Here is a 9,506-nt window from a genome sequence, read left to right as displayed (position 1 = left end):
TGCAAGAGAGAGAAAGTGAGGAGGGGGGAGTGTGTTATAGAGAGACAGACAGGGACAGAAAGAGGGAGGTATTTTATGGTTTTAGAATCTGCCATTAAAGGAAATATGATTCACGATATCCTTTTGTGAATAATTATCATGGCAGTGAATAAAAAAGTCTTACATGTTCCTGGATACTGAAAGGATATTGAAATTGAAAAATATAAAATCCAAAAAAGTAAAAATCCATCATAAGATGTATCAGAATAGAAAAAAGCTAAATGAAAAGATAATAAAAAAGAATATGAAAGAATATAACCCAACACATAACACAATAAAACCTTGTAATTTGCAATAAATGATAGAAATCAATAATACCATTTCTTAATGTAACATCATTATTTAACATAATCACCAACCGATAATATAATGAAACTATATATATATATATATATATATATATATATATATATATATATATATATATATATATATATATATATATATATATATATATATATGTATATATATATATATATATATATATATATATATATATATATATATATATATATATATATATATATATATATATTATATATATATATATATATATATATATATATATATATATATATATATATATATATATATATATATATTATAAACACACACGCACGCACATTTTTTTTTATTTTTTTTTCTATTTTTTTCTGTCGTACATTAACTAAAATGCTTATCACTGATTATTAATAATGTTACGAAAACAGAAAACGGATGTCATTTTAGGTTATTAAGCTCCCCAATTAATATACAAAACTATAAGCTTTTTTGCCGCTATGTGTCTACATTCTTACCTGCCTACGTCATACATAAATTCATACAGGCATACATGAGCATTCGCCTTTATGCCGCCTTTGTTTTAGAATAATTCCGTGTTTATGCTGAGTCACGTGATCATTGCAAAATGTTGGCGCTTGCAACTGAAAACATTAAATTATTGTCTACTCGACAAAGATCCTATTTTTAGAGCTTGTCCTGTAACTTCCGGTATTTTTTTCCTTCTTTTTTCATGATTAATTGTACACGTGATAAAAGTTTAGGTATGGTATTATTGCAGTTTTGTTTTATTATCATTACTTCCCTCTTTGTGCAATAGCACGCGCGTGTGCTTGTGTGTGTGTGTGTTTATACATACACACATATCTGTACAAATACGTTTATATATATATATATATATATATATATATATATATATATATATATATATATATATATATATATACGTGTGTGTGTGTGTGTGTGTGTGTTTGTGTGTGTGTGTGTGTGTATGCGTACCCCATTATTTTCTATTTACCTGTCTGACGATCGTTATTATATAATCTTGTTTCTATTAGCTCTGGTAAAGATTTTTGTTTATCTTAAGGTAGAATGTTTCATTCCTTTGCCTTGATGTATTCGGAGAAAACGGTAAGGGCGAAGAGAGAGAGAGGGGGGGGAGGGAGAGGGAGAAAGAGAAAGAGAAAGAGAAAGAGAAAAAGAAAGAGAAAGGGAAAGGGAAAGGGAAAGGGAAAGGGAAAGGGAAAGAGAGAGTGAGTAAGTGGGAGAGAGGGAGAGAGAGAGTGAGTGAGTGAGTGAGTGAGGAGGGAGTGTGTTATAGACAGATAAACAGGGACAGAGAGGAGGTATCCATATAGTTTTAGAATCTGCCACTAAAGAAAATGTAATTGACGATGTCCTTTTATGAATAATTATTATAGCAGGTAATAAAAAAAGGTTAGCATTTTCATACTGTTAAAGTCAGCAGATTAAAATTGATTAATAGGAACGATGACGAATGTAATAAGAATTTTATTGTTATTCATATATTTGTTTACTGAGGACATCCTATTTTGCGTGCCTCAAAAAGTGGTCGCTTCGCCATCGTGAAGGAATGAAAATTACTATAAAAGAAAAAAATACAACCGCAGAACCTTGGGAGATTCATTACCTCTGTCGTATATAAACAGAGAGTCCTAGTCCTGTATGTCCGATATCTCTCCGATATTTAGCACGGTGAGAATAGCCAGAACATTTTCTTTTTAGGCGGAAAGATACTAAACAATATAAAACAACTTTTCTTCATTTTTAGATGGAGAGGGACGTGCTCTTTGAATAACTGAATATTCGTTTATAAGTTCCGGGCAATTCAGTGAACACATGTGCTTTGTTAAAATTATGAACACTTGAAAGCAGTGATTCTATTGTGTACAATGTGGCAAAATGGGGTAGATACCAGAATTAGATTTTGAAAAATGTTTGCATAGATTTTCAAAGAATAGTAAAACAAATAAATTAAGAACAATAACAACGGCGGATGGACAAGGGTTGCAGAGTAAGTCTTCAGTCATTTAGAATATTAATTGAATTTTTCAAATAATTCATGCATCTTTAGGAACATAATTTTTTTTTTTTTTTTTTTTTTGCTAGTGATCATCTTTTATTGTGTAAATGATTCTAAAATGTCTAATGATAGGTGATAAAGCTGTGAATTTAGCTACCTTTCGTACGTTCCTTGGCTTATTTCATGCTCTGCATCCTATCCGTTAAAGTTTGGGTTTCTTTTAAAAGTAAAATAAGAACGTTGGTCCATTTACCATTAACAAGGAATGGGCATTAGATCGAGACAACCTCAAACCCTTGATAATGCTTGGTAGCGGCAATGCTTAGAAAATATTAGTTGTTTCGCACGGTCAAAATAAACTTTTTTGTTGCCTTGACTTTGACCCCACCATGCTCGTATTAACATACCAGTACTCTCGCTTGTATCGACTTAGAGGAGCGGGCGGGAGAGAACCAAGGACCCTGCGATTGCTAAACCTATATCACTGAGCTACGCCACTTGTCATTTGACTTGACTAACTGAATGTTATTTCATTATTTAATTCAGAAACGTATACTCTGCTTATCAAATGATGATCGTATAACTTGTATTTTAGTTAGGGACAAGCATGAGATGGACCACTTTACTGCCATTACTGTTTTCGAAGACTTGGGATAACTCGTTTATCAACGTATTGATGGTTTAGTTTGTAAGTAAAAGTGAGAAAGTTAGGAATATGAAATGTTAAGGTTGGGGAAGAGAAGTGTTATTTTTCTTTGATCTTTGTTAGGAACGTTGAGAAACAAATTATAATTCCATTTATTTATTTATCTTAACAGATTTATGCGTCACTGAGCTGAACACTGTATGAGAAAATATATTCAGTTACATGTTTCAGATGAAGGCGCTTTTGTTCTTGACCGTGGTAGCTGTGGCTATTAGCCAGCCCAATTGGGTAAGTACCATATTATAAATTAGAAATAAATAAGGATTAAGCTTACTTCTTTTGCAAATAACAGAGAACAATAATGTTTTTCTCTTTCGCGGAAATAGAATGATGACAGATAATAATGTTTACTCATTTATTTATCTTTTCAACAGAGAACAATAATGTTTTTCTTTTTCGCGGAAATAGAATGATGACAGATAATAATGTTTACTTATTTATTTATCTTTTCAACCAAATAGTTCTTTGATTCAGCATTATCTAATCATAGCCACTATTCACCCATTCAAAACGCTGAAGAAATTATGTTTTCCTATAGTATATAGCGTATATATGTTCCCCCGTTGTGTATAAGGCGGATCTGAGGTATGGTGGCAGCGAGTACCACTTCTCCTGGCGCCACGACGGAGACCAGAAGTACCCGTGGGGCGCCGCCAACAGGTACTGCGCCAGCCTGGGGTACGGTTGGCAAGGCGTCAGCATCGAGAGCTATCTGGAAGACAGGATCATCGCCAGCATCATTGCACAAGGTTAAGGCACTGAAACTTCTCTCTCTCTCTCCATCTCACCTTCTCTCTCGTCTCTTCTCTCTCTCTCTCTCTCTCTCTTAATCTTCCTCTTCATCTCCCTTTCTCTCCTTCTCCCTCTCTCCCTCTATAGTTCGACTCAAGAGTAAGAACCAGACATTCCAATACCTTTCCAACAGATTCTCGCACACAAACACACACAACAGCCTTCCACATATAACACGAGTCTTAGTAGCATTTGAAGTCGTCATATTATTAACACTCCTGATATCATGTCTTCCTCGCAGACGAAGTGAAGTACATCTGGACAGGAGGATACCGCAACGGGTACCAGTGGTATTGGCCTTCTGGTCTCCCCTTCTACGGCATCAACTGGTCACACACAGGAGCGTAAGTGAACACTCCATTAGGGGAGGCGGTTGATAATCAGTCTAAGTGGAAGATAGAATGCATAACAGTCAAGGAGGAAGTGTCATTACCTAAGGCGGTTGGTGAAGGAATTTGGAGAAAGGTAGTGTGTGTGTGCGTGAGTGAGAACGAGGGGAGAGGGAGAGTGAAAGAGAGGTGTGTAAGTGTGTTGATGTCTGCGCGCGCACGTGTACATGTGGAGAGGTAAATAAATAGATATTCACGAACGAAATATAAACTTCGTCAAGAGCTCTTTGCCTGACACCTCCTTCCCCATCTCCTCCCAGCAACGGCTACCCTCAGCCCGACAACCGCGAGGACGGCCGCGAGTTCTGCCTGGCGGTCCTCAACAACTTCTACAACGACGGGATCCGCTGGCACGACGTCGCCTGCCACCACGAGAAGCCCATCGTGTGCGAGCGGCGCGTCGGGTTCTACGGCTGAGGCAGCTGGCGACGCCTGGCAACTCCGCGATAATCAAAGGGACTTATCTGCAAATACTGTATTGAAAACTTTAAAACCCATTGTTGAATGTCTACAATATATATAAATATGTAATATATATATATATATATATATATATATATATATATATATATATATATATATATATATATATATATAGAGAGAGAGAGAGAGAGAGAGAGAGAGAGAGAGAGAGAGAGAGAGAGAGAGAGAGAGAGAGACCAAATAAAATATTTGAATATTTCGTATGTCAAGTAGCCTTAACGCAAAACATTTCCATAGAGTGCCAAAACCTCCAAATTTCTACACCAAATGCAGGTCTCTGTTGTCCAGCACAGCCCCTGGCAGTGCATCAGTAGTCACAGCATTTAGCTACAGATAGAACACGAGAGCCTTTAAATTATTGGATTGAAAATGCTCGATTATCTTGACTGTTTCACTGCGTCACTGCTCACTGTCTGAGATATCTCAACGGTTACATGATCATGATGATAATAGTAACGAAGACAACATTGATAATTTTAGTGATATTAACGAAAACAATGATACTAGTACTTATAATAATAATAGTTGATAGGAATGATGATAGTGGTGATAATATTAACATTAAGTTTCTTTTGCTTTTGACACTAATACTGTAAACTTCCCTACCAGTCATACAGTCTCAAAGACTCCTTCAAGTAATTTACTACTTTCTGTTATCCTTAGCCATTAGATACGATTTTTTTACACGACATACATTACAAAAAAAAAAAAAAAAAAAGAAAAAGAAAAAAAAACTATACCAGAAATCTTAACAAGAAACAGTTAATTAGTGTATTCTGTTGAAACCTCGAAAGCTCGTTAGGAGTGAGGTGCGTTACGTTAAGAGTAAGGTATGTCAATCTCTCCAGTTAAGGTCACAGCAAATGTCCAGACTGAGGGAATACGATAGCAGGTTTGTCAGTTTAGAGAGGGAGCTTTTCATTATGATTCGTCGGGTGTGATTTTATAGTGGACAAAGGCAGAAGCCAAGATGTTTTGTCTCGTCATGGAGATCGAGGCTTCACTTACCTTGGAGATCAGCTGTTTCGGAAAACTTTTCTTTATTGATTGATGACACTTTGACAGGTTGGTGATGATTGATACTTTGACAGGTTGGTGATGATTGATACTTTGACAGGTTGCTGATGACTAATGACACCTTGACAGGTTGGTGATGACTAATGACACTTTGACAGGTTGGTGATAACTTATGACACTTTGACAGGTTGGTGACGACTTATGACACTTTGCCAGGTTGGTGATGATTGATACTTTGACAGGTTGGTGATGACTTATGACACTTTGACAGGTTGGTGATGACTAATGACACTTTGACAGGTTGGTGATGATTGATACTTTGACAGGTTGGTGATGACTTATGACACTTTGACAGGTTGGTGATGACTAATGACACTTTGGCAGGTTGGTGATGATTGATACTTTGACAGGTTGGTGATGACTAATGACACTTTGACAGGTTGGTGATGACTAATGACACTTTGACAGGTTGGTGATGACTTATGACACTTTGACAGGTTGGTGATGACTAATGACACTTTGACAGGTTGGTGATGACTAATGACACTTTGACAGGTTGGTGATGACTAATGACTCTTCGATAGGTTGGTGATGACTGATGACACTTTGACAGGTTGGTGATGACTAATGACACTTTGACAGGTTGGTGATGACTAATGACACTTTGACAGGTTGGTGATGACACTTTGATGGGTTGATAAGTGGCGATGATTAATTACATTTTGACAGGTTGGTGAGGACTTATGGACATATGACAAGTTGGTAGGTGGTTGAGGATTGATGTCATGTTGATACAAATTGATGAGAGGTCGAAGCAGATTTATGACGGGTCGGTTATGACTGAGGACAAGTTGACAGTAAATTGACAGATGGTAAATTATTAATGACAGATTGAATAGTTGATGATGACAAATGACAGGTCACTGATGATGGCTGTTTGACAACTCCCTAATTGGTGATGATTAGAAATCCAACGACATTAATTGCCTATTTAACATTTTTTACAGTGTCATTATCACTAGCGTTTAAGCGTGGTAAAAAAAATAGAAAAAAATAAACAAATAAATAAATTGAAAGTACGTAAAATAGTCCCCCAAATTTAGCAATAAATAAGTAAATAAATAAATAAATAAAGATGAATAAATAAATGAAAAAATAAACAAACAAATAAATAAATAAAATAGATAAATAAAATAAGAATGAAAAAATAAATAAAATCCTGGACAATAACAAAACCTTCTCTGTGTGCAGTACTGCGATGTTTAAACACGATTATCCTCTTACACATTCCGATTGTTCACATTGCTCAAGTATTTTGCAATATTTTAACATGAAAAATATGTCGAGAATTGCGTCCTAAAAGTATAAAAAAGTAAAATAAGAAAAACAGATAAAAATAATTGAGGAAAAGAAAAAAAAAATCATATGTGGTTTCTTAAATAAATTTACGTAAACGAATATTTGATAGCTTAAGAGTTTGATGCAAAGTATGTTTGCTTGTTAATAATTAAAAGCTACAACGTTGTATTAAGTTTGGAAAGGAAATAAAAGAAAGTACATCAAACTTGTGGAAACGTCGTTAACAGTGTAACAACTGTACAGTAAAGTGAAATACTTCAAAGGTATAGATGATAACATTAAAAAGAAAAAAAAGACAATGAAGAAACGAGAAAAAATTAATGTGTGAATACAGTTGTTTAGGAAAGTTAAGTTAAATGTAGTATGAGAGAGAGAGAGAGAGAGAGAGAGAGAGAGAGAGAGAGAGAGAGAGAGAGAGAGAGAGAGAGAGAGAGAGAGAGAGAGACAATAACTGACCATTTTTTTTTTTTTTTTTTTTACAATCTGCATAGAAACTCGCTATAAATTTAGATTGCTACATAATATGTATGGATATTAATGTCTTGCTAAAGATTTGATATGAGGAAAAGAAAGTATACTAAAAGCTCTATTAAGACAACAGATTTTTACGTTTGTTTTAAAAATGGAGATTTGTGCTTTTTGTCTGAGGCGACTTCAAGGCGATTTTCGGGTCGGGGGGGGGGGGGGTACACGTCTTAACCTTAATATTTCGTTATTTATCACTCTTCATGTTTCACTAATTTGGTAGTGAAAATGGCAATGGGTATGCGGTTGGTTGGCCACGTGACTGACTAATCACTGCTGTGTTTTAGCCCATTGCAAATGTTTATTTTTATTTCAGTTTCATCAAGATTGTTAGGTTATCATCGTCTTCATTATGGTCATGTTGAAGGTGAAGGTAATGGTAATGATTATTATTAGAAGTAATACTAATCCCCAGAATCACCATCAATCATCATTATCATTATCATCATCATCATCACCATCAATCATTATTATTATCATCACCATCAATCATCATCATCAATCATCATCATCAATCACCATCATCATCAATTATCCTCATTATCATCATTCTCATTTTACATTATAATCAAGCACTTGCAATGCAATTTGATTCCAGTCGAGGATATATAACACAAGAAACACATTCACGTTTTCATTATTTAGGATGGGACTTTATTTTCCATGTAATCATAATATATATAAAACCGTATGTACATCACACCCTGTACACATAATTTAATAAAATTTTCAATCCAGTGCTTTCTGGTAACTTTATTTTGATTATCGCGGAGTTGCCAGGCGTCGCCAGCTGCCTCAGCCGTAGAACCCGACGCGCCGCTCGCACACGATGGGCTTCTCGTGGTGGCAGGCGACGTCGTGCCAGCGGATCCCGTCGTTGTAGAAGTTGTTGAGGACCGCCAGGCAGAACTCGCGGCCGTCCTCGCGGTTGTCGGGTTGAGGGTAGCCATTGCTGGGGGAAGATGGGGGAGGGGGGAAGGGTAAGGGGAGGGGGTGTTCATGATTATGTTTTTGTTCGTGATTATCTATTTATCTATCAATTTATATGGACATGCAGGCGCGTAGACTCTCTTTCTCTCTCTCTTTTTCCTTTTCTCTCTCTCTCTCTCTCCAACCCCCCTTTCTCTCCCCCACCTCTCTCTCTCTCTCCTCCCTCCCCCTCCCCCCTCTCTCCCCCCCTCCCCCCTCTCTCTCTCTATCCCTCTCCTCCCCCCCTCTCTATCCCTCCCTCCCCCTCTCTCTCTCTATCCTTCCCTCCCCCCTCTCTCTCTCTATCCCTCTCCTCCCCCCCTCTCTATCCCTCCCTTCCCCCCCCCCACACACACCTTTCTCAAAGTCACATGATCAACCACTTAAGATCATTCCACTTCATTCGTGACTGTCATGCATTCACTTTCCTCTCACACGTCTTACCAAACCGCCGGCACTGACGAAGACCTCACTTACCCTCCCGTGTGTGACCAGTTGAGGCCGTAGAAGGGAAGACCAGAGGGCCAATACCACTGGTACCCGTCGCGGTATCCTCCCGTCCAGATGTACTTTACTCGGTCTGCGGGGGAGAGAAAGACAAGGATGAGTGTCTGTGTGGGTGAGGGAGAAAGATTGGGGGAGAAAGATGGAGGAAGAGGGGGTAGGAGCAAGGGAACTGGCTAGGGGAGAAAGGTAAAGGAAGTGGGAATAGGAGGAAGGGAGTTGGCTAAGGGAGAGGGGAGGAGGAAGGGGGAATAGGAGGGAATGGGAGGAAGGGAGTTGGCTAAGGGAGAGGGGAGGAGGAGGAATAGGGACAGAGAGAGAGGGTCATTCATGTCGGGAAATGTGGAGTTATGGGCTCATCATCGTTGTCATAGTTGTCATCTTTTCCTTTTGGCTCTTC

General features: G+C 37.4%; 1 non-coding gene and 1 pseudogene across 2 annotated transcripts in view; one reads left to right on the top strand and one right to left on the bottom strand.

Moving 5' to 3' along the window:
* The first annotated feature begins 1,975 nt into the window (after positions 1 to 1,975).
* Positions 1,976 to 4,773, top strand: LOC113825106 (uncharacterized; annotated as a pseudogene). Its single transcript, XR_011398245.1, has 5 exons — positions 1,976 to 2,034; positions 3,240 to 3,296; positions 3,643 to 3,817; positions 4,102 to 4,204; positions 4,510 to 4,773. The product of XR_011398245.1 is annotated as an uncharacterized protein (transcript).
* A 3,481-nt stretch (positions 4,774 to 8,254) lies between these two features.
* LOC113819479 (uncharacterized) overlaps positions 8,255 to 9,506 on the bottom strand; it is a 3,714-nt gene continuing 2,462 nt past the window's right edge. The window contains exons 4-5 of the transcript XR_011398235.1: positions 9,080 to 9,182; positions 8,255 to 8,585 (exon numbers count right to left, since the gene is read on the bottom strand). This is a non-coding gene — a transcript (uncharacterized protein). The remainder of the gene's footprint in view (positions 8,586 to 9,079; positions 9,183 to 9,506) is intronic.

The sequence above is a fragment of the Penaeus vannamei genome, chromosome 39, assembly GCF_042767895.1.
Source record: "Penaeus vannamei isolate JL-2024 chromosome 39, ASM4276789v1, whole genome shotgun sequence".
Lineage (NCBI taxonomy): Eukaryota > Metazoa > Arthropoda > Malacostraca > Decapoda > Penaeidae > Penaeus > Penaeus vannamei.
The sequence above is the reverse complement of the archived record's forward strand: the minus strand, read 5'-3'. Positions and strand labels throughout refer to the sequence as shown.